At 32.3% G+C, this 26,805-nt stretch overlaps 1 protein-coding gene across 1 annotated transcript in view; it reads right to left on the reverse strand.

Annotated features, from left to right (window-relative positions):
* LOC101895044 (uncharacterized) overlaps nucleotides 1-26,805 on the reverse strand; it is a 116,065-nt gene that overhangs the window by 82,680 nt on the left and 6,580 nt on the right. Inside the window, exon 2 of the mRNA XM_059122547.1 lies at nucleotides 2,771-2,902. The gene's annotated coding sequence lies outside the window, so the exon portion shown is untranslated. The remainder of the gene's footprint in view (nucleotides 1-2,770; nucleotides 2,903-26,805) is intronic.

Consider the following 26,805-nt stretch of genomic DNA (forward strand, 5'->3'; position numbering starts at 1 on the left):
ATAAAAAAGTAAATAAATAAAATATTAAAAAAAATTAATTAAAATAAAATAATAAAAATAAAAAATTAAAAAAATAAAAATTACAAAAAAAAAATAAAATAATAAAAAAATAAGAACAAAAATATTGACACTGAGGGATATTAACGTTCAGGATTTAAATGGTAATGGGGGGAAATGAACCCAAAAAAGTAAAATTCAAAATAAAAAAAAAATACAAAAAACAAACAAAAAAAAAAAAATACAAAATATGAACCAAGAAAAAATAAAAAATAAATAAATAAATAAAAAATTACAAAAAATTAATTAAAAAAATTGAAAGAAAGAAATGTTGTTGTTGAATTTCGATTTTTCTTCAAAAAAAAAACTTTTTAAAATTTAGATTTTTTGATGCAAAAACTTTGCTAAATTGAAATTGTCCTCAGTAAGCCTTTGCTGAATTGAAGGTTTTTAAAGAAAAATTTGCTGAATTACCTTTATTGTCAGCAAAACTTTGCCGAATTGCTATTTTCGAGAGAAAAACTCGGCTTTTTTGAAAATTTAAAAAAAAGGAAAAAAGAAACGGTTGAGTTAGTGATATAATATATTCCTTCTAAGACCTCTCTGGTCTAAAACGTTGAAAATTATTTTGAAATGGCAAAAAAAATATATTTTTTTAAAGAGCAAGAAGAGAAGTGGATTTTATAAAAATATTTTTTTTTTAAGACCAAGGAGAGACGGGGATTTTTTAAAATATTTTTTTTTAAAGAGCAAGGAGTGACGGGGATTTTATAAAAATATGTTTTTAAAGACCAAGGGGAGACGGGGATTTTATAAAAATATTTTTTCAAAGGCTTACATGAAACGTGGATTTTTTAAAAATATTTTTTAATGACCAAGTAGAGACGGGGATTTTATAAAAATATTTTTTCAAAAGCTTACATAAAACGTGGATTTTTTAAAAAGATTTTTTTTTAAAGACCAAGAAGAGACGAGGATTTTTTAAAAATATTTTTTAAAGACCAAGGAGAGACGGGGATTGTTTAAAAATATTTTTTCAAAGGCTTACATGAAACGTGGATTTTTTGAAAATATTTTTTAAAGACCAAGGAGAGACGGGGATTTTATAAAAATATTTTTTCAAAGGCTTACATGAAACGTGGATTTTTTAAAAATATTTTTTAAAGACTAAGGAGAGACGGGGATTTTATAAAAATATTTTTTTCAAAGGCTTACATGAAACGTGGATTTTTTAAAAATATTTTTTTAAAGACCAAGGAGAGACGGGGATTTTATAAAAATATATTTTCTTCTTCTCGCCATTCATTTTTAAATTAAAAAAATATCGCAGATATAAAACTCATTTCTTGTCCACCCTAAAACATCGGAAATGGTTTTGATGAAATTTTCCATAGAACAATTCCCTAAAATATTTTCTATTCTGGAAAAAAATGATTCCAAATGACTTTGCGATTTTGATTCACGCTTGTGTCTTAAGTCTTTTGTTATGATTTTTCGTATCTCTCTTAAGAGGTTGATTTCTTCGAGGTTTTTGTCTTAAGTCTTTTGTTTGAAATTATGAATTAAATATTTTTTTTTTTTCGTTTGGAGAATAAAATTTCAAATGAAAATCGATTTCAGATTACAGAGTTTTTTCCCCTACCTTTGCCTCCCCTCCCCCCTGCTTTCTGAGAAAAATTTCCCATCTAACGGTTCCTGAGAGCCCTCAAATCTTGCCTTAACATATTTTTCGTGCCTATAATTGTTGCCGTTTGCAAAATGTTTATTTAAAAACCATAAAAAAAATACCAGCCATGACTTGCTTGGAAAATCTTCTGCTCGGCCATTTGAAGGTTGCAGTTGTGCTGGGTTCTGTATTTGCGCTATTTTTCCATTTCCATTTATCTTTGGCTTAATGGGTAGAGGGAAAAATACCATAAAATGCATTGCCCTTTCAGAGTTACGAAGTTAAGGCCACAGAGCGAGGAAAAACACATTTTGCATACATTTTCGAATCGCTCGGCCAGCTAACGCATTTAAACACTTGGAAAATGTTTGACTTCCGCCTTTAGCTATGGCATTGTGTGAAGTTAGCAAAAGAAGAAGGTAGCACCAGAAAGTGGTTTGAATGAATGAATTTATGAAAAATGGAAATGGCAGAGAACACAAAAAAATACATGGACATGGAAATGCTAGTCATAGGGTTCACAAGACCATGCTTTTTCGTGTTCCCAGTGTTCTTTATAAGGAAAACAAGAAAAATTACAACAAATGTTTTGTAAGACAACAAAATGAGGAAAGGAAAACGAAAAGAGTTCGGAGTTCTCTGGCAGTTTTCCCTTCATTAGGTATGCACGCGCTAAAATTTGCCATAGTTGAGGGACCCAGAGAAAGAAAAAGAGAGAGAGAGAGAAAGGGGGAGAGTAGCAGAATTTATGGCATGGTAGAGTAAAAACAAACCCCCTCCACCAGGGCAAGATTGCTATCAATCCACAGCTCCATATAAAGACATATTCAACACCTGCTGTGAAATGCGTGCATGCATGCATGATGGGGAAAATGGCACACACACACGTACGCATTTACGCACTTTTTAGCCCGAGTAAGCGAGGCTTCCCTCTATCTTTGCCTATGTGTTATTTAATGGTAATTATGGCGCCCTTTAATAGCCCCCAATCACTTCCAAGCATTGATTTGATGACTTTTCTAATGCCATTGGAAAGGGCCTCCCTGGGGTCTTGCAGCTGCAAACAGCCAAAGCAAAGAAGCTACAGCCACATTAATAATCACTTACCTTTTTCGCAAAAAAAAAAAACACAAATGCCTTATATAGCCAGTCTTAGATTCAGCAGCAACAGCAGCAGCTATGTCGATGAAAATGATGATCAGATATTGAACTCCACAAGGTGTCAGCAATCAATTGACTCTGTAATTATGGAGAAGGGAGAGAGAGAGACAATGGGGAATAATGTTAATTACTGCGAATTATTGGAGGATTTTTTTTTTCAGATCAAAATGATGTTGTAAAATATGAGGAAAATGGGAAATGAAAAGGTTATTATAAAAATGTGATTTATGATTTTTATTATGGAAAAAGAGGAAGAAATTAAGGGCAATGGACCTTGAGAGAAGAATATTTTTCAGTTAAAAAAATATTTTTTCAAAGGCTTACAAGAAACGTGGATTTCTTAAAAATATTATTTTTAAGACCAAAGAGAGACGGGGATTTTATAAAAATATTTTTTTCAAGGGCCTTCATGTAAGGATTTTTTATTATTTTTTAAAGACCAAGTAGAGACGGGGATTTTATAAAAATATTTTTTTAAAGACCAAGGAGAGACGGGGATTTTATAAAAATATTTTTTCAAAGGCCAAGGAGAGACGGGGATTTTATAAAAATATTTTTTCAAAGGCCAAGGAGAGACGGGGATTTTATAAAAATATTTTTTCAAAGGCTTATACAAAACGCGGAATTTTTAAAAAAAAATTTGAAAGACCAAGGAGAGACGGGGATTTTATAAAAATATTTTTTCAAAGGCTTACATGAAACGTGGATTTTTAAAAAAAAATTATAGACTAAGGAAGACGGGGATTTTATAAAAATATTTTTTTAAAGACCAAGGATAGACGGGGTTTTTATAAAAATATTTTTTTAAAGACCAAGGAGAGACTGGGTTTTTATTTAAATATTTTTTTAAAGACCAGAGAGATACGGGGATTTTATAAAAATATTTTTTTAAAGGCGTAAATTAAAAAAATAAGACCAAGGAGAGACGGGGATTTTTTAAAAATATTTTTTAAAGGCCTAGCAGACCAAGGAGAGACGGGGATTTTATAAAAATACTTTTTCAAAGTCTTACATGAAACGTGGATTTAAAAAAAAAATTTTAAAGGCCTAGCAGACGAGGATTTTATAAACATGTTTTTTAAAGACCAAGGGGAGACGGGGATTTTATAAAAATATTTTTTTCAAAGGCTTACATAAAATGTGGATTTTTTAATTTTTTTTTTAAAGACAAAGGAGAGACGTGGATTTTATAAAAATATTTTCTTAAAGGCTTACATGAAACGTGGATTTTTAAAAATATTTTTTCAAAGGCTTACATGAAACGCGGATTTTTTTAAAAATATTTTTAAAAATATTTTTGTGTCAGACCAAGGAGAGACGGGGATTTTATAAAAATATTTTTTTAAAGACCAAGGAGAGACGTGGATTTTATAAAAATATTCTTTTAAAGACCAAGGAGAGACGGGGTTTTTATAAAAATATTTTTTTAAAGACCAAGGAGAGACTGGGTTTTTATTTAAATATTTTTTTAAAGACCAGGGAGAGACGGGGATTTTATAAAAATAATATTAATAAATATAATAAATATTTTTGGATTTTATAAAAATATTTTTTCAAATGCTTACATGAAACGTGGATTTTTTAAAAAAAATTTTTAAAGACCAAAGAGAGACGGGGATTTTTAAAAATATTTTTTTAAAGACCAAGGAGAGACGGGAATTTTATAAAAATATTTTTTTAAAGGCGTAAATTAAAAAAAAATAAGACCAAGGAGAGACGGGGATTTTATAAAAATATTTTTTCAAAGGCTAACATGAAACATGGATTGTTAAAATTTCTTTTAAAGGCCTAGCAGACCAAGGAGAGATGTGGATTTTTTTTTAAATATTTTAAGACCAAAGAGAGACGGAGACTTTATAAAAATATATTTTCAAAATCGTCCTTATTGTGTGAATGGCTCTCTCATGGCTTTTGTGCACGGAAATTGAGTTGAGGAAAATTTTTAATATTTTTTTTCCTCAAGTGTCACATATTTCCTCCAATTTTCAATGATGACGATTTTGACTTGTGTTTGTGCCTTAAGTCTTTTGTCATAATTTTATTCATTTCTCTTCAAATTTTTGTTCTCTTCGAGTTTGTGTCTTAAGTCTTTTGTAACAATTTCTTTAGCTTCTCTGCGGTTATTTGATTTAATCGAGTTGGCGTCTTAAGTCTTTTGTATGAAATTATGAATTTTGTATTATTTCGATCAAAATTATAATTCGAACTGAATATTAGGGCAATAAATTCAGTTTGAGACAATGGATCTTCTGTTTAAATGATAAAAATCGAATCTCTTAAAATAGAGTTGAAAACCCATAAAACTTTCTGGGAATTGAATAGGAAATTTAGATAAATTTATGGCATTTCCTCTTTTTTTGGGGTGTTAATTTTTTTGTTCAGTTGTCAGCTGTTAAAGGGGAGCTGTGATATTTATGAATAATTAAAAATCTGAAAATTTATGAATTAATAATTTTGAAAGTTTTATTGTCGTTAAGTTTTTTTCTTTTATTTTATGATTTATTAGGGTGAAAGGTGTGCGACTATTGGCTTTGGAAATTTTACATTTTTATTAATATTTGAAGAGATTTTTTTTAAATACGTTTTTAGAGACCAAGACCTTTTCAAATCATTTTTTTTTCACTCATAGGAAAGGTCTTTCTATCTCCGGCAGATTCTGGAAAACTTGTTCCGTTCTCCTTAAAATTTTTGAAAATCTGCAGAAGATAGAAATACCTCTTCGATGAATAAGTGATAAAAAATCCTGGTCTTTAAAAATGTATTTCAAAAATATCCAAGGATACCTATGATGGGTCCTTTTAGATATAAGCTTCAAATGAAAGACTTAACACACAAACACGGAGGATGCAGGAAATGATAAGAAAATGTTCCTGCTTTAAAATTTTAGCATATTGAAGACCTCCGAAGATACTTTTGTTTAAAGAGAACCTCAGGAATAAATTTATGTTCGTGTCTTAAGTCTTTCGTTTTAGAGACGGTCAAGGTATAGACGACTTCCACAAAAACGCAAGCTTTTGAGAGATCTATAAATATAATCCCTGAAATGTTTTGGTGTTCAATAAGAAGACAACAAAAATATGATTTTTCCAGTTTCTAATAAAACAGATCTTCCGATCTCAGGCAGATTTTCAAAAAATCTTAAGGAGCAATGTATACTTCCAAGGATACCAAAGCCCTTTCATACATTTTTCAAAATAAAAGACTTAAGACACAAACACGCCTGATGCAGAAAATACAAAGGAGATCTTCCTGCATTAAAATTTTGGCATATTGGAGACCTCCGAAGACCTCCTTAAAGAAAACTTCGGAAACAAAATAATATTCGTGGCTTAAGTCTTTTGTTTTATAGACTTTTAAGGTATAGAAGACTTCCACAAGGAACCCAAGCCTTTGAGAGACTCCTAAATTATGGCCCTGAAAGGTTTTGAATTTCAATAAAAAGGCAACAAAAAATATGATTTTTTTTATTTTCCAATAAAAGAGGTCTTCCTATTTAACGTAGATTCTCAAAAATCTTAAGGTGGACTATTTTACTATTTTACAATTTCTAAGGATGCCTAGGGTAGGCCCTTTTATATCAAATTTCAATTAAAAGGCTTTAGACAGAAACCTTCCTGTTTTTATGAGATGACCCTAGCCTAAAATATATTTATATGGGAAATTTCCGAAGGTACCTTCCGAGGGCTTAAAGAGAACCTCAGAAACAATTTTGTGTTTGTGTCTTAAGTCTTTTGTTTGGAAGACTTTGAGGATATTGGAGACTTCTACAAAAAACTCAAGCCTTTGCCACACCTGAAAATTTTCAATAAGAAGGCAACAAAAAATAAGATTTTTTTCCATTTTCCAAAAAGAGGTCTTCCTATCTCCGGCAGATTCTCAAAAATCTTAAGAAGGACTGAATATTTCTAAGGATACCTAAGGTAGACCCTTTTATATCTAATTTCAATTAAAAGGCTTTAGATACCAATTTTCCTGATTTTTTAGTGACGATCCTTTCCTAAAAAAATATATTTATATTGGAGACTTTCGAAGGCTTGAAGAGAACCTCAGAAAAAATTGTGTTTGTGTCTTAAGTCTTTTGTTTGAAAATCTTTCAAGACATATTAGAATTCCACAAAGATCCTACGCCTTTGGAAGACCTACAAATAATTTTCCTGAAGTGTTTAAATGAAGGCCAGTCCTATCCCTATCCTAAAAAAATATTGTTATATTGGAGACTTTCGAAGGCTTGAAGAAAACCTCAGAAAAAAATGTGTTTGTGTCTTAAGTCTTTTGTTTGAAGGACTTTCAAGGCATGGAACACTTCCACAAAGCAATCAAGTCTTTTGAAGGCCTACAAATAATTTTCCTGAAATGTTTAAATGAAGGCCACAAAAAATAAGATTTTCTGTCCTGCACCGACATTTTATGATTTTCTCTTTGAAAAGTCCTATCCTATAATATATTTATATTATAGACTTTCGAAGGCTTGAAGAGAACTCCTGAAAAAATTGTGTTTGTGTCTTAAGTCTTTTGTTTAAAGACTTTCAAGGCATGGAAGACTTCTACAAAGAACTCAAGCCTTTGGAAGACCTACAAAAAGTTTCCTGAAATGTTTAAATGAAGGCCACAAAAAATAAGATTTTTTTCCGCAAAAGACTTGAGGCACAAATGTCCTGCACCGACATTTTATGATTTTCTCTTTAAAAAATCCCTTTCCCTATCCTAAAAAATATTTATATTGGAGACTTTTTTTCTTCTCTTTTTTTTTGAAAGACTTTCAGGATATAGGAGACTTCCACAAATAACTCAAGCCTTTGGAATACCTACAAATAATTTTCCTGAAATGTTTAAATGAAGGCAACAAAAAATAATTTTTTTTTCAACAAAAGACTTGAGGCACAAATGTCCTGCACCGACATTTTATGAGATTCTCTTTGAAAAGTCCCTATCCCTATCCTAAAATATATTCATATTGGAGATTTTTTTTCTTCTCTTTTTTTTTGAAAGACTTTCAGGATAAAGGAGACTTCCACAAATAACTCAAGCCTTTGGGGGACCTACAAATAATTTTCCTGAAGTGTTTAAATGAAGGCCACCAAATTTTTAATTTTTTTAACGAAAGACTTAGGACACAAATGATGCAGAACCGATATTTTATGATTTTCTCTTCGAAAAGTCCCTATCCCTATCCTAAAATATATTTATAATGGAGTCTTTCGAAGGCTTAAAGAGAACCTCAGAAGCAAATTTGTGTCTTTTTTTTTGAAAGACTTTCAAGGCATGGAAGACTTCCACAAAGGATTCAAGCCTTTGGAAGACCTAAAAAAAGTTTCCTGGAATGTTTGATGAAGGCACACAAATGTCCTGCACCGACATTTGATGATTTTCTCTTCGAAAAGTCCCTATCCCTATCCTAAAATATATTTATATTGGAGTTTTTTTTCTTCTCTTTTTTTTGAAAGACTTTCAGGATAAAGGAGACTTCCACAAATAACTCAAGCCTTTGGGGACCTACAAATAATTTTCCTGAAATGTTTAAATGATGGCCACAAAAAAAATTTGATTTTTTCTACAAAAGACTTAAGGCACAAATGGTGCAGGACCGACATTTTATGATTTTCTCTTCTGCTGCCTTAACAAAAAGCCTTAACATTGTTGCAAAAAAACAAAAGACTTAAGAAACGAACACCATGAAATCTTTGAAATATTTAATGGCTCTTTTATTTTTTTTTTGTTTTTTTTTTTTCTCCATTAGGCCTCGGAGAATATTTCCCAAACGCTGGTATTAGCTGTCACATTTTCCAAATTTCATTATTTGAAACACCAATAGGTTCACATGCCACTCTGCTTTTGGTGTCATTCAAATGTCACGTTCTCTCGGCGAGCAGTGACATTAAGAAGTCGCAGAAGATGATGGCGGCGTTATGTTGAGGTTTTTGTTTTTTGTTGTTTCTAATGCCAGTCGAGTTAATTATAGACAAATATTTGGTTGGAGATTTTCATTGATTTGTTGGATGGCAGGAGAAATGGAAAAAAAACTAGAACCGAACCCGGTTCCACCTGTTAGAGGCCACTTTGAGGTAATCTTTTATAAAAAGAAAATGTAATTTTTTTTCTCCTCCTATGCCCGGGCACAGCCTAGCCTGTCTTAGAACAATAATAAAAATGAAGAAAATTGAGTTTTTTCCAATAGAAAAGAATTTTTTTCGTTAAGCTTTTTATTGGCTTCTGTAACACGTTTGAATTTTAGATGGAAAAAAAGGAGAGGGAAAGAAACGACAGGGGGTAAAAGAAAATCAAGGCAATTTCTGGTGCTGTTGTTTTTTTTTTTGTTTGTCTTGAGTTTGAACCGAACAACTTGTCTAACAACATAATCATCATTTGCTGCAAGAGTTGTTGTTTTTTTTTGTTGTTGTTGTTGTTGCAATTTGACTTTAATAAAGCAAGTCCAAGGCAACATGTTGAACGCCTGTTGTCGCCCGGCAATGTTAGAAAAACCAAAGATTTAATCTTTGAAAGAATCGCTGCTTTTGCCCCAACCATTGCAGGCGAAATTGGCCATGATTTGTTGTTTTTTTTTTACGTTCTAACATCATCATCATCCGCCTCATCTCTCACACAGATGATGCTCTTAATTTACCCGGTCTAAGCATACAAATGTTGCCACTTAAAATTTTAATACCAATGTAAACGCCTTAGCCAAAGCCACAACACAACGGACTGACAGACAGACCGCAAAGGCCGGTGAGTGAGTGAGTGACTGCCTAGCTGGCTGACTGACATTGTGATTTGGTCCAGGCATCATCATCATCAGCACCTGGAATCTGGCTACGGTGGCCTTTGTCTTAAGACCAAGCCAGAAAACTCGACTTGAAATATTTCTGGCTCTTCGATGACTTGTTGACTAATGATAGCTGCCAGTGGTGCATGGCAAGTTGTGTGCTCCCATTAAAAGATTTCCAACAACAACAACAACAAATCAGGTATCTGCGGAATGAAAGAAATCTTTGTGTGGCGGTAGCAGCCGGTTGGCTGCCTTGGAATTCTGATGGCATTTGGTTTCCTTACTTAAAGCCAAACAAATAACGGCATATAATTTACTTGACTTATACTCGTTATTCAATAATAATGGTATTTAAGAGGCTGCAACGGGGGCTACACACACTCACACACGCAGAACCTGCCTCATAGCTACTGGCATCAAGAATGGAGAGAGTGTTGAACACAACTCAAAGTAATGCAGATGCTAGCAACCATATTTACACATGATACTGTGGTAGACCCCCCCCCCTCTCTCTCTTCTAAACACTCAGACACCACATCAGCGCAATTAAGGCCAAATATTCCATACCAACACCCATCTACCCAAAAAGGCCTTTAGCAGCATCTCGCCACAAATTGCCGGGGCCAAAAACAAAGCACACGAAACTCTTTGGTAATGTAATACCCTTTTTAAACCTCTTAAGATGACAAAATCCCCCCCCCCCCCCCCCCCCCCCCCCCCTTTTTCAATATCTTTGTCTAGTCTGGACTTAAGTACCACAAAATAGAGTATTCTAGCTTTGTTACAACTCATTTTCCATTGGGCCAATTGTGGAGAGATTTCAATGAAGTATTTTCTGGTAAAAAAAAACGATCCATAATTAGTGTTAAGTTAATATTGATTGAGAGTTCTTTAAATGGAAGGGGGAGAAGAGGTGAGGCTCCTAAAAAAATCACGAGGCCCAAAAAAAAAAAAAAAATAAGTTTTAAAATATTATTTTTTTTATTCCACGTTTTTTAATTTAAAATTTTTATTTTTTTATTTTTAATCCCAGGGCCAGAAAAAATCCACGTTTATTGATGAACTCAGTAAAAACATTTTTAAAAAATCCACGTTTATTGATGAATCCAGATGAAATATTTTTAAAAAATTCCAAGTTTGTTGATGACCTTTAAAAAATATTTTTAAAAAATTCACGTTCATTTCCAAACCCAGAAAAAATATTTTTTAAAAAATCCACGTTTATGGACCCAAAAAAATATTTTTTAAAAAATCCACGTTTATGGACCCAAAAAAATATTTTTTAAAAAATCCACGTTTATTGATGAATCCAGATGAAATATTTTTAAAAAATTCCAAGTTTGTTGATGACCTTTAAAAAATATTTTTAAAAAATTCACGTTCATTTCCAGACCCAGAAAAAATACTTTTTAAAAAATCCACGTTTATGGACCCAAAAAAAATACTTTTTAAAAAATCCACGTTTATGGACCCAAAAAATATTTTTTAAAGAATCCACGTTTATGGACCCAAAAAAATATTTTTTTAAAAATCCACGCTTAAGGACAGACCAAGAAAAAATATTCTTTAAAAAATCCATGTTTATTGATGGACCCAAAAAAATATTTTTTAAAAAATCCATGTTTATTGATGAACTCAAAAAAAATATTTTTAAAAAATCCACGTTTATTGATGAACTCAGAAAAAATATTTTTATAAAATCTACGTTTATTGATAAACTCAGAAAAAATATTTTTAAAAAATCCACGTTTATTGATGAATCCAGAAGAAATATTTTTAAAAAATCCACGTTTATTGATGAACTCAAAAAAAATATTTTTAAAAAATCCACGTTTATTGATGAACTCAGAAAAAATATTTTTAAAAAATCCATGTTTATTGATGAACTCAGAAAAAATATTTTTAAAAAATCCATGTTTATTGATGAACTCAGAAAAAATATTTTTAAAAAATTTCAAGTTTGTTGATGACCTTTAAAAAATATTTTTATTGTATTTTAGTTTTATTTTTTTTTTTTATTTTTAATCCAATTGTTTTGGTTTTCAATTTTTTATTTTTTTTTATTCCACGTTTTTTAATTTAAAATTTTTATTTTCTTATTATTAATCCACGTTTTTTAATTTTAAATTTTTATTTTTAATCCAAGTTTTTCTAATTTTAATTTTAAATTTTTATTTTTTTATTTTTAATCTACGTTTTTTAATCCTAAATTTTTATTTTTTAAATCCACGTTTTCTAATGGCCTTGAAAAAATATTTTTAAAAAATCCAGGCTTATTGATGGATCCAGAAAAAATATTTTTAAAAAATCCGTAGAAGAGGTTATGCTCTTAAAAAAATTCACAGGGCCATAAAAAATTAGTTTTAAAATATATTTTTTTATTTTTAATCCACGGGTTTTTTATTTTTTATTTTTTTATTTTTAATCCACGTTTTTTTTTTAATTTAAAATTTTTATTTTAATCCATGTTTTTTAATTTTAATTTTTTATTTTTTAAATCCACGTTTTTTAATGACTTTGAAAAAATATTTTTAAAAAATCCAGGTTTATTGACGGATCCAGAAAAAATATTTTAGGGGAGGATATCCCAGACAAAGAGCAAAAACAAGGGAACTGATAAGGATTGGTGGCTCTTTCCGAAAAGTAGGTATTGCTTGCCTTACCCCCTGGTAAATATTACTATCGCTCTCCACTAATAATGGGATTAAGCCTGACCATTTTGCAAAAAAAAAAAAAAAAAAAAATTATAATAATACTATGGTGTCCTCTAACAAAAAATCCGTAAACAATAAACTCCCTCTCTCTCCCCCCATAAACACCTGAATGCACTTTCCATGTGTTTGGGAAGAAACTTAGGAAAATTATTTTTCCAAAGAATATGGAAACTAAGAGCAGATTTTCTTAAAAAAAGAATTTTTCCAAAGTAAATAGAAAATATTTCATTTGAAGATTTTACCTTGAATGAATTTCTTCACAAATGACCCCAAAAACTACTTCTACGCAGCATTATACATCCCTTTGCTCTTCACCACGTAAAGTAGCTACCTTAGAATAACTGACACCTGGACAACCATAACCTTAAACTTACGATTACAAAGCCTCCCCTCTCTCCCCTCCTCGCTTGGGCAATTAGTTGCCTCTAATGGCACACATTACTGCAAGGAAATTATTGCAAAATTAATTTCTAACGATTGAGTTCTTAGTTCATTAACAGCAGGAAATGCTGCTGAGGAATGACCAGAGTCGGCGAAAGAATGAGTTGAAGATATATATTTTTTTGCAGCAAAACGAAGATGAAAGCTCATGGTTGGGGATATGGAATGCCATTACTTACGCTTATTAGTTGAAATGTTGGAGGAGATGAAAAGGAGAATGATAATTACCTGCAAAAGAGAAAAGAAAAAGAAAAATATTAGCATTTTTTCATATATTGAAATGGTATTAAGATATTCTTAAGATAAAAGGAGAAATTTAGTTGTCATGGTGCTTGGTTCTTAAATCTTTTGTTTTTGCAGCTATGTAGCTTCATTGTCATGTGAGACATGTAAGTAATTATGAGGGAAGAGACAATACGTTTTGCATTTGCTTTGCAGAGAGAGAGGGAGAGAGGGAATGAAATTCGAGAAAATATTCAACATGTGTGTCTTAAGTCTTTCGTTTTAAAAGGTTTTTTGAAAAATCTATATTTAAAGTTGATCCTTGAAAATTTTATTTTTAAGAAATCCACATTGAAAGCAGGTCCTCGAAAAAATATTTTTATAAAAAACCACGTTTATTGAATGGACAGACAATATATTTTTTAAAAAATTCACGTTTATTGATGGACAGAAAATATGTTTTTAAAAAAACCACGTTAATTGACAGGACTTGAAAAAGCTAGTGGAAAAAATTTACGACCCTTAAAAAATTTAAAAAAAACACGTTCATTAATGGACTTTAATAAAAACATTTTTAAAAAAATTCACGTTTAGTGATGGACCCATAGAGTAGATGACCTTTAAAAAATATTTTTAAAAAATTCCACGTTTGTTGATGACTTTTAAAAAATATTTTTAAAAAATTCCACGTTTGTTGATGACTTTTAAAAAATATTTTTAAAAAATTCCACGTTTGTTGATGACTTTTAAAAAATATTTTTAAAAAAACTTACGTTTGTTGATGACCTTTAAAAAATATTTTTAAAAAATCCATGTTTGTTGTTGAACCCAGAAAAAATATTTTTAAAAAATTCCACGTTTGTTGATGATTTTAAAAAAATATTTTTAAAAAATCTCACGTTTGTTGATGACCTTTAAAAAATATTTTTAAAAAATTCCTCGTTTATCGACAGACCCAGAAGAAATATTTTTAAAAAATTCCACGTTTGTTGATGACCTTTAAAAATAATTTTTACAAAATTCCACGTTTGTTGATGAACCCAGAAAAAATATTTTTAAAAAATCCACGTTTATTGATGAACCCAGAAAAAATATTTTTAAAAAATTCCACGTTTATTGATGGAGCTAGAAAACATATTTTTAAAAAATTACGTTTATTAAGTGACTGCAAAAAATTATTTTTTAAAAAAATTTACGTTTATTTATGGACTCAGAAAAAAATATTTAAAAAAAAAACACTTTTATTGATATACCCAATTTTTTTTGTTAAAACCACGTTTGTTACAGTGCCTCAAAAAAATATTTAAAAAAAAACACGAAAGTTACAGTGCCTCAAAAAAAATTTTTAAAAAAGCACGAAAGTTACAGTGCCTCAAAAAAATATTTTTAAAAAAACACGAAAGTTACAGTGCCTCAAAAAAATCCACGTCATCTATAGCCTCTAAAAAATATTTATAAGAAATCCACGTCATTTATAGTCTCTAAAAAAATATTTTTAAGAAATTCACGTCATTTTAAGTCTCTAAAAAATATTTTTAAGAAATCCACGTCATTTATAGTCTCTAAAACAAATAAAAAAAATCCACGTTTGTTACAGTGCCTCAAAAAATATTTTTAAAAAATCTACGTTTGTTACAGTGCCTCAAAAATATTTTTAAAAAATCCACGTTTGTAACAGAGCCTCAAAAATTATTTTTTAAAAATCCACGTTTGTTACAGAGTCTCAAAAAATATTTTTAAAAAATCCACGTTTATTGACAGACCCAGAAAAAATAATTTTTAAAAAATTAACGTTTATTGACAGACCCAGAAATTTTTTTTTTAAAAATTAACGTTTATTGACGTTAATGTTTAAAAATGTTACATGCTTTAAAACGTTTATTGACGGCATTTAAAAATGTTTTTAAAAAAATCTACGTTTGTTGATGACCTTTAAAAAATATTTAAAAAAAAATCACATTTGTCGATGATCTTTAAAAATATTTTTAAAAAGTCCACGTTTATAGATGAACCCAGAAAAAATATTTTTAAAAAGTCCACGTTTATTGGTGAACCTTTAAAAATATTGTTAAAAAGTCCACTTTTGTTGATGACCTTTTAAAAATATATTTTAAAAAATCCACGTTTAGTGATGACCCTTAAAAAATATTTTTTAAAAATCCACGTTTGTTTATGATCTTTAAAATATATTTTTTAAAAAATCCACGTTTGTTGATGACCCTTAAAAAATATTTTTTAAAAAATCCACGTTTGTTGATGACCCTTAAAAAATATTTTTTAAAAAATCCACGTTTGTTCCTGACCCTTAAAAAATATTTTTTTAAAAATCCTCTTCACTTATAGACCCTGAAAAAATCCAACTTCTTTTATTTTAGGAGTATTTTTAAAATTGGTTTCATTTTTTATATATTGAGATCCCGGCATAACCTAATTTATAGGTTATGCCTTCCAAATCCTTAAAATCTCTTTTGCGTATTTTTATTTCCTTTTTGTCAAAATAGCTTCCATGAAAGCAAATGCCACCATTGCCCTGGTGTCTGTTCGACATGGTGTTATTGTGGAGATTAACAAGAACTTTAAAGGTTCAAAGGCTTGGAGAGACCATGGCAAGGTAAAACATGGCCTGCTGGTATTGAGCAGTGCTTACCCTTTCCCCTTTCATTTCCCCTCCCCCTGCCTCTTTTGGATGTTGCGTGCCTTAGTAGCTAATGTTGCTGCTGCTGCTGTTGTTCCATTTGCTGCCTGCCACTACCAATGTAACAATGTTCTAATTGTTGGACCCTAGGCTCAGAGCAGTTTTTCCAATGGGACATGGCCAAGCAGTCAACCAGCCATCCAGCCAGCCAGGCATTTGGCCAAGTCCCACCAAAGAGACCATTGTACCAAGACTGTTATTACAATTTTCATGTTTTCAAAAATGTTTTGTTTTTTTTTTTTGCAGTTGTTTTACGCTTTCCTACAAAAAGTGCCATGCTTAGGTTGCCACTACACCTCCCTTCTCCTCCCTCCCCCCCTTTCGTAGAAATTCCCGCAAACCGGGTGTTATCGTTACAACTTTCCGGGCCACACTTTTCTAAGTCGTCTAACATTTCGTTACATGTTTCGTCGCTGTCTGTCTGTCTGTCGGTCGGTCGGTCTATTGTGCTAAAATATTGTTATTGTTTTACAGGCAAAGAGTTGTTGTTGGTTGTTGTTGTTGTATGGTACTCCTTTGGCCTTTATTGTGGCCAAAGTGTTTGTTTTCTATGGAATTTTTTGTCAGTGGTTATTTTTGCCTTCTTCTCTCCCTGGCCATTTCTATTCTTATTGTCTTTTTTGTTGTTGTTAATTTTTTCCCGCAGGCTTTGTTCGCTTGCAACATTTTAAGCTGGCTAATAAAAGGGTTAACTTTAAGGTTTTCCAAAGAAATGCAGCAACGTTTTTTTTTTGGTCAGTTATTTTCTTGAAAGATAAACTTTAGCAAAATGCTGATGGTAATGGCATTTTCAGATGGTATTGTAAAATTTTGTTAGATATCATAAAAAGTGGCGAAAAAACGAACAACAATTGCCAAAGAGTTTGGGGGGAATGTTGCTAGAATTGCCTGAGAAGAGGAGGGGATGGGGGACATTTTATAATGCTTTTAATGCTAGAGATTAAGGCAGTTTTACAATAGCAAGTCTGTGGAAATGATAAGGAGGAATTTTTGGCTTTAGCAGATGACCTAGGCATTTCAAAAAAATTGCACTAAGGAGATTTTTCTAGGAGAAGAGATTTTTCTCTTCTCGGAGAGAGAGAGAGTTCATTTCAGAGAAAATCATTTTTTGGTTCATGTATTTTTGTAAACAAAGTACAGGTCGCATATATTGTCCGATTGAGATGAAATTTTCCCCAAATCATTTGTTTGGCTCAAGGACAAACCCCAATGAAATTGCTGAAAATCGGTTCAGATTTGGATATAGCTCCCATATATATCTTCGTCGGATTTCAATTTTATTGGGCACCATATGTGCAAAATTCGTCTAAATAGGATGTGTTTTTCCACATCCGGCAGAATTCAGTCTAGAAGCAAGTGTGTCAAATTTGATGAAAATCGGTTAAGATTTGGATATAGCTCCCACATATAACTTCGTCCGATTTCACGTATTTTGTCCACCAAATGGTTAAAATCAACCCAAATTAAGTAGATTTCGGCACATGCAGCTGATTTCAGCCTAGAAGTAAAGATACCAAATTTGGTAAAAATCGGTTAAAATTTGAATGTTGCTCCCATATGTAACTTCGTCCGATTTCAGGTATTTTGTCCGCCAAATGGTTAATATCAGCTCAAATTAACTGGATTATGGCACATCCAACCGAATTCAGCCTAGAAGCAAGTGTGTTAAATTTGGTAAAAATCGGTTCAAATTTGTATATAGCTCCCATACATAACTTCGTCCGATTTCACATATTTTGTCCACCAAATGGTTAATATCAGCGTAAACAGAGTGGATTTTGGCATATCCTACCGAATTCAGCCTACAAGTAAACATACCAAATTTGAGGAAAATCGGTGCAAATTTGTATATAGCTGCCATATATAACTTCGTCCGATTTCACGTATTTTGTCCGCCAAATGGTTAATATCAACCCAAATCGGTTGGATTTTGGCACATCCAACCGAATTCAGCCTGGAAGTAAGTGTACCTAATTTGATGAAAATCGGTTAAGGTTTGGAAATAGCTCCCCTATATAACTTCGTCCGATTTCACGTATTTTGTCCACCAAATGGTTAATATCAGCCCAAATGAACTGGATTATGGCACATACAACCGAATTCAGCCTAGATGCAGGTGTGTCAAATTTTATGAAAATCGGTTAAGATTTGTATATAGCTCCCATATATAACTTCGTCCGATTTCAGGTATTTTGCCCACCAAATGGTTAATATCAGCCCAAATGGAGTGGATTTTGGCACATCCAACCGAATTCAGCCTAGAAGCAATTAATTCGAATTTGGTGAAAATCGGTTAAGATTTAGCTAAAGCTGCCATATATAACTTCGTCCGATTTCAGGTATTTTGTCCACTAAATGGTTAATATCAATCCAAATGGAATGGATTTTGGCAAATACCACCCAATTCACCCTAGAAGTAAAGATACCGAAATTTGATGAAAATCGGTTAAGATTTGGATATAGCTCCCACATATAACTTCGTCCGATTTCATGTATTTTGCCCACCAAATGGTTAATATCAGCCCAAATTGGTTGGATTTTGACACATTTGACCAAATTCTGATTAGAAATAAGTGTTTCAAATTTGGTGAAAATGGGTTCAAATTTGTATATAGCTCCCACATATAACTTCGTCCGATTTCAGGTATTTTGTCCACCAAATGTGCAATATCAATCCAAATAGAGTGGATTTTGGCACATCGGACTGAATTCAGTCTAGAAGCAAGTGTGTCAAATTTTATGAAAATCGGTTAAGATTTTGATATAGCTCCCATATATTTTTTCGTCCGATTTCACGTATTTTGTTCACCAAATGGTGAATATCAGCCCAAATGGAGTGGATTTTGGCACATGTGACCTAGTTCAGCCTGAAAGTAAGTGTACCTAATTTGATGAAAATCGGTTCAGGTTTGGATATAGCTCCTTCATATAACTTCGTCCGATTTTATGTATTTTGTCCGCCAAATGGTTAATATCAGCCCAAATTGGTTGGATTTTGGCACATGCGATCGTTTTCAGCCTAGAAGCAGGTGTGTCAAATTTAATGAAAATCGGTGCAAATTTGGATATAGCTCCCACAGAAAACAGAGTGGATTTTGGCGCATCCAACCAAATTCGGCCCAGAATCAAGTGTGCCAAATTTGACGAAAATCGGTTAAGATTTCAGTATAGCTACCACATATATTTTCCATCCGATATGGTGTTTAAGTCCCTAATTTTTGTAATATGAGCCCTACATCAATGATTTTTGGTACCAGCTATCAGATACAGCTGAGAAATATCTCTGTCCAGCACGACTTTTGAGCTTTTTTCTTTTTGTTTTTTTTTTTTATAATTTTTTCCCTCTCTCCTACAACGACATGCACTCAAACGAAAGACTTAAGACACAAACACGATGTTATTAACACCACTTGTAAATCTCGTTAAGTGCGTGAGATCTAAAGCGATTTTATGCATTAATTACCAAACATTTAACATAATTAGCCTTAAGACCAGATCCATGGCTCTTAGATGAATAACTCGAAAGAAAAAAAAATCAAATAATAAATCGTGAATAAAAACCTATGAAAGTGAAGAAACATTTGGTAATGATGACCGGGCAATTTTTCCCACACACACAAAACAGATTGTCTCAATCGGGGGATTAGACAAACACTGGACAAGTGTTGAATTTTTTAACAAAAACAAATCCAAAATAGACATTGGTTTCAATATTGGAATTATCGATGAGTCAACAGTTTTTGTTTGTCTTCGTTTTTTCTCCTAATTTAAATTTTTGGGTTTGGTGTTCTGCATTCGAAAGTGATCTGTGCGGAGTGAAAATGAAAACGAAAATCTCGTGATCTCAAAATATAGGCTTCTAACAATACACCAAAAATTTTGGTGTTATTTAACGGTTTTTTGTAACACTTTTTCGGGGAGAGGGTGTGGAGAGGGAGGGGAAGGGGGTTTGTTGTTTGCTTTGAAGTGGTCATGGCTGTTTGTTTTTTGGGTTTCTTCTGCTTTTTCTCTTCTCTTGTGTTCTCTTCTTGTGTTTTTTTTTAATTGTTTAATGTTTTTCTTTTGAAAAATTTCGTTGAATGATTATGGCTTACGGTTTTGATAATCTAACGGCTTAATCATTAGCATTGTTAAATTATTTTTCTTTTTTTTTGGTTTATGTCTTAAAACCGTTCAAGCTATTTAAATGTTGGCCGATTTTTTTGGGTTAGTGGGGTGCCAAAGAAAAAATCTTTTATTTAATGAATGAATGAATTACAAAAATAGAACTTTCTTTCCGTTCATTTAATTAAAACCCCAAAATTTGTTAGAAAAAGTTTTTCTTAAACCCCCAGTACATGCATATCTCATTAAGATCTTGTATCTCATCTAGGAAATCTGTTCGAAAAGTTTTTGTTTATTTTCAAAACACCATGAAAGTGTTCTCATTTCAGTGGCAAAACAAGGAGAGCAGTTTGGGCCATTGTTTTTTTTTTTTCTTAACAACGACAACAAGTTTCAATTTCAGTATTTTCTCCCAATTTCCATTTTTCTCTCTGTGTCATTTATTTTTTTTTCTCTATGTCATTTATTTTTAGTAACACGAAAAAAAACTAATTGTTTAGATTTTAATTTCTCTAAGAGTCCAAGTAAAATGTGTTCTAGTTTTTCTTTTCCAAACAAGCATTGTTTTGTTTGTTTGACAAAAAAAAAAAAAAAAAAAAAAAAAAAAATTGAAAAAAAACTAATTCTCATTCCCAAACAATTACAATAATATGGCAACCCCTCCCCCTTCTCTCCCCCTCCATTACTTGGCATTTATTGTCAATTGAGAAATGTGCCTTGTAATGATGTGATTCTTTTCTGAGCTGTCTTTCAATGGCCAAAAGAAGATCTCCGTAAGAGTGGGGGGTAGGGGAGGGCAGAGGAGGGGTAATTACATTAGAAAGTGTGTTTTTGGAGTGTGCGAAATATTCATTACCAAGCCAGTGGCAGGTAATGAACAGCAGGTGAACTACTTTAACTGATTATTGTGGTTTGGTTGAGAACGCGAAAATGGCAAAGAAAGTGAATGAAATCAACTACAAAATGAAACGGGTGGAAAGGAGAGGACCAAGAAAAGAAGGGAGAATGAGAAGGAAAATTTTATTTCAAAATCTGCTACACCATCAGAATTATAAAAATCCACCCTATTCGGGTTGATATTAAGCGTTTGGTGGACAATAAACTTGAAATCGGACGAAAATATATATTGGAGCTATATCTAAGTTTGGACCGATTTTCGCGAAATTCGAAGTACTTGCTTCTAGTCTGAATATAGTCGCATGTGACAAAATCCATCCAATTTGGGCTGATATTAACCATTTGGTGGACAAAATACCTGAAATCGGACGAAGTTATACATGGGAGCTATATCCAAATCTGTACCGATTTTCAACAAATTTGATTCACTTACTTCTAGGCTGTATTCGATCATATGTGCCAAAATTCACTTCATTTGAAGGAATATTACGCCTTTTGTGCATAAAAAACCTGAAATCGGACGAAGTTATATATGGGAGCTATATTCAAATCTTATCCGATTTTCACAAAATTTGATTCACTTACTTCTAGGCTGCATTCGATCATATGTGCCAAAATCCACTCCAGTTGGACGAATATTACGCCTTTGGTGCATAAAAAACTTGAAATCGGACGAAGTTATATGTGGGAGCTATATCCAAACATGAACCAATTTTTACCAAATTTGACACACTTACTTCCAGGCTTAATTCGATCATATGTGCCGAAATCAACTTCATTTGAAGGAATATTACGCCTTTGGTGCATAAAAAACTTGAAATTGGACGAAGTTATAAGTGGGAGCTATATCCAAACATGAACCAATTTTTACCAAATTTGAATCTCTTGCTTCTAGGCTGTATTCGATTATATGTGCCGAAATTCACTTCATTTGAAGGAATATTACGCTTTTGGTGCACAATAAACGTGAAATCGGACGAAGATATATGTGGGAGCTATATCCAAACATGAACCGACTTTCATCAAATTTGACTCACTTGCTTCTAGGTTCAATTAGGTTGCATGTGCCGAAATTCACCCCATTTAGATGAATATTACGGCTTTGGTGCATAAAAAACGTGAAATCGGACGAAGTTATATGTGGGAGCTATATCCAAATCTGAACCGATTTTCCTCAAATTTAAAGTACATGCTTCTAGGCTAAATTTGGAAGGATGTGGCAAAATCTATTCGATTCGGGCTGATATTAACCATTTTGTGCACAATAAACCTAAAATCGGACGAAGTTATATATGGGAGCTATATCCAAATCTGAACCGATTTTCATCAAAATTGAAGTACTTGCTTCTTGGCTGAATTCGGTTGGATGTGCGGAAATCCACTCCATTTGGACGAAAATTACGCTGTTGGTGCATAAAAAACTTGAAATCGGACGAAGATATACATGGAAGCTATATCCAAATCTGAACCGATTTTCATCAAATTTGATTCTCTTGCTTCTAGGCTAAATTTGGAAGGATGTGCAACGAGTGAGTTCTTGTTTTTTGAACAGCTCTGATTGAGAATATTATTTACTGGGTGTTACAGTTGACTGAGAATTACTGAGAGAGAGAGAGAGTGGGAGAGATATTCCCTGAGAGCAAACAATCAGATGCATTTAACGAAGTTTGTGGCTTAAGTCTTTCGTTTATTTCTTCTTTAAGAGTGGGTATTACGTTTCGAATTGATGATGAATAGGTGATTTTTTTTAAAAAAAACGGTAATGTGAGAGATTATGAAATTCTCCCATTACTCGTATGAATGTTTAAATACCTTTATATTTTAAGAAAGTTTGCATCTTAAATCTTTTGAACAAAATAGACTATGGTATTTTTTGAACGCTTTGCTATTTGAACTCTAATATTTGTTATTTAATTTAAGCCGTAGATCTAAAAATATACTTTTCTTAAAGAAATAAAATATTGCGATTTTTTTTTTTTAAATATATATATTTTAGCAACCGGCCAATCTTCGAATTTCAAAAATATTTTCTCTTCTGCTAGGAGTCAATTGTGATTTTTAAAAAAAAATATATATTTTTGGAGCAATAATGGAATTTAAAAAAAAAATATTTTTTTTCACTCAGCGGCCTTACGTAATTTTTTTAGAACATACAAAATCTAAAATAAAAATTTATATATAAATATATTGGTTCTGTCTTCGAATTTTAACATATTCTTTATATATTAGGTCACAAGTTTTTTACTTTTATGGGCTCTTGAAAAGAACACCAAGCCGCAACATTTTGTCATTTCTTGACATTTCAAAAACAAAAAAAAAAAAAAATGTTATCTCTTTATTCTTTGGCCATCGAGCTAGGAATTTAATTTTAAAGCTCTTCTTCTTTAAAAGTGTAATAGCTAATTAATGACTTTTTTCCACAAGTCCAAGATTTTACTTTCTTTTCATGGCCCCCACAGCCAGACGTCACGTAAATTTCTTAGTTTCTAGCTCAAATGAATAAATTCTCTTGGCTTTGAACTGCATTTCAATGTTTCGAGCTTCGAGCTGCGTCTCCATGTGTTCTACAACTGCATGTCTGTGTGTTTTTGGTTTTGATGGGTTTCAATTGACCCTAATTTCTTTTGGAAATTAAGTTTGACTCGTGATGAGATTTTGGTTTGTTTTGAATTGGTTTTTTGGAAAGTCGAAGTCATGATGTGAGTGTGTGTGTGAAGTTATTTTCCTCTGGTCTTAATTTAAATGTCTGTTCTGGCTTTCAAAAGTGTTGCCCGGTGGGGGGAGGGGGTTAATTGCCCACAAAGTTGTGGTAATTGTTTTTTCTTCTTCTTCTTCTTCTTGAGCTGATAAATGAACCGTTAAAATGTGGCTATAAAATTTTAAACAATGGCAATTTATCAAATTAAATCATCCATCAAATGTGTTCTCATGTACCAGTACAGGCTGTACTGAAGTCGGGGAAATTATTTTGCCACCATTAAGGGGGAAATTGTAACGCCAGATTACCGTAACGAGATTGATGTGTAAATTATATGCTCTAGTTTTTTTTTTATTTTGCAGTGATGAAAGGGTTAGAAAAAAAGGTGTTGAAAAAAGGCATTGCAAAAGCGAAGACTTGGAAGTGATTTTTTAATTAAATCCCCCAAAGAAGATAACATTTTTTTTAAAAATCTTTGGCACAAATCCCCTCAAAAAGAATATGTTTTTCTAATCTCTGGCAGATTAGATACTCAAAAATTTTTTTTTTTTAATTTTTCTTTTATAAAATAGATAAATGTGAGATTTTTCAAAATTGAACGTTTAAAGTGTTTCTCAAAAAAAAAAAAAAAAAAAAAAAAAAAAAAAAAACAACCAACTTCAGACTGTGCACTTTTCCAAGCCACTCGTCCGACAGCTGTTAAAATTATTCCAGTGATAGCTCATTATATTGTTTACAAGCGTACAAAAGCATTTTGGTGAGAATTTTCCAGGATAAAAGTTATTCGTGTTCGGAATTCAAGCGTGATGGAGGGATTTCTTTATATTTGGCTAGAAAACCACAAGTGGCTATCGTTAGTGGCTATGGGAGCTATATCCAAATCTTAACCGATTTTCATCAAATTTGGCACACTTGCTTCTAGGCTGAATTGGGTCGCATGTGCCGAAATCCACTCCGTTTGGACGAATATTACGCCTTTGGTGCATAAACAACCAAAAATTGGACGAAGATATATATGAGAGCTATATCCAAATCTGAACCGATTTTCATAAAATTTGACTCACTTACTTCTAGGCTAAATTTGGAAGGATGTGCCAAAATTCACTCAATTTGGACGAATATTACGCCTTTGGTGCATAAAAAACGTGAAATCGGACGAAGATATATATGGGAGCTATATCCAAATCTGAACCGATTTTCATCAAATTTGAAGTACTTGCTTCTAAGCTGAATTCGGTTGGATGTGCCTAAATTCACTTCATTTGGGTTGATACTATCGATTTGGTGCATAAAAAACTTGAAATCGGACGAAGTTATATATGGGAGCTATATCCAAATCTGAACCGATTTTCACCAAACTTGAAGTACTTGCTTCTAGGCTAAATTTGAAAGGATGTGCCAAAAATTCACTCCATTTGGACGAATATTACGCCTTTGGTGCATAAAAAGCTTGAAATCGGACGAAGTTATACATGGAAGCTATATCCAAATCTGAACCTCATTATATTGTTTGCAAGCCTACAAAAGCATTTTGGTGAAAATTTTTCAGAAAAAAAGTTCATCCTGATGGAATTCAAGCGTGATAGTGTGATTTCTTTATATTGGGCTGGAGTTACGTGAAGGTGATACTGGTAGTGTAGTCCAACGTCAAGGAAGTGGAAGGAAGAAAACAGCAATTTTTTTTTGACTTTATTGCAATTTTTTAAGACCTCTCTTGGAATCGTTGGTGATTTAAAGGAACTAAGAGAAATTAGGCTGGCGAGAGATCTCTTTATTTTCGAAGAGCTCAGCTCTAAATTATAGAGTCTAAAAAAATTATTTAAAAGAGAAAAATGTAGAGAGAGAGAGCATTTTCCCTGAATATGCCTACCAATTGGTCTTAAATTTCCAAAAACTCAGTGAGAGTATTACTGAGAGCCCAAGAGAGACAATGTCACAGCAACGTTCAGAGAATGGTACCCGCTCCTTGGATGACACTCTTTTGAGTTTTTTTTGCTTCAGAGGCCAAAACAAGGTTTAAAAGAGAAAATGTAGAGAGAAAATTTTCCATGAATATGCCTATCAATTGGTCTTAAATTTCCAAAACCTCCGAGAGAGCATTAATGAGAGCCCAAGAGAGACAACGTCACAGCAACTTACAGGGAATGGCACCAACTCCTTAGGGGGCGATCTTTTGACTTTTTTTGCTTCAGAGGCCAAAACAAAGTTTAAAAGAGAAAAATGTAGAGGGAGAGAGAACATTTTCTCTGAATATGCCCATAAATTGGACTTAAATTTCCAAAACCTCAGAGAGAGCATTAATGAGATCCCAAGAGAGACAATGTTACAGCAACTTACAGGTAATGGCACCAGCTCTTGAGAGGGCGATCTCTTGACTTTTTTTGCATCAGAGGCCAAAACAAATTCTGAGAAATAATAGAATAATACGAAAGACTTAAAACACAAACGCGGAAAATACATATATTTGGAGGATGTTTACTCATCCTACGAGTAATTTTAAAGAGAAATTTCTTATTGAGTATGGTTTCCCCTTGGAATATTGTGAATATAAAAATTGGTATTACTGTTTGTTTGGAATATCTTAAATTTTTTGAATATTAGACGGATTTGCTTTGAGTTTTTCATTCTCTAGGAAATCTGAATCTTTCAAAAAAAAAAAAAAAAATAAATAAATAAATAAATAAATAAATAAATAAATAAAATTTCTTAAATATTCCAAGCCATTGTTCTCCCAGCTGGGTGCCATAAACCAAGAAAAAAATCCACCGCCCAAAAAAAAAAAATATTTCAACACTTTTCCCTTTACAAAATTGAAAGACAATGAAATGGTATTTTTTCTTTTCAAATCTTGTGTTTTAAGATTCTTTAGAATAGAGCCCCAAACAACAAGCTGATGATTGCCAGGCTGCCTGCCAGACTGGCTGCTTGGCCAGGGCGTATGTGGTCTCTTTAATGTTTTGAAATACACAAAAAAAAAGCAAGAATCAACTTGCCTTTATGGCTGACACAGAAATCCAAGTAACGCGCCTTTGTGGGGAACTGGTTGTGTCCAACACCTCGACTCAAGATATATGGCTATACGATTTTCCCGGTGGTGACAATGTGAGAGAGCTGTAAAAGCTCTCTCATGGCACATTACACATTTCTACTTCTTTCCACAGTAGCCAAGGCAATGGCTTGATGACATACCGGTAATGGTGACGGTGGTGTAACCGAGAAGCCAGAGCAGCAGCAGCAGCAGAAACCCAATATAGTAATGCTTTGTTGTTGGGTTTCGGTTACCGGCTTTCACAACGCCATTGGATTCTATGGCCACAGCCACACAAATGTTAGCTATTTAGTGGTTAAGCTAACGGTTTAAAGTGTTAATGATTTGCTGTGTGTTTTTCTTCTTCGTCTTTAGACTTCTTTGTGTTAACTTTTTTCTTCTTTTTTAGAAAAAAA

This window comes from Musca domestica, unplaced genomic scaffold (genome assembly GCF_030504385.1).
Source record: "Musca domestica strain aabys unplaced genomic scaffold, Musca_domestica.polishedcontigs.V.1.1 20, whole genome shotgun sequence".
NCBI lineage: Eukaryota > Metazoa > Arthropoda > Insecta > Diptera > Muscidae > Musca > Musca domestica.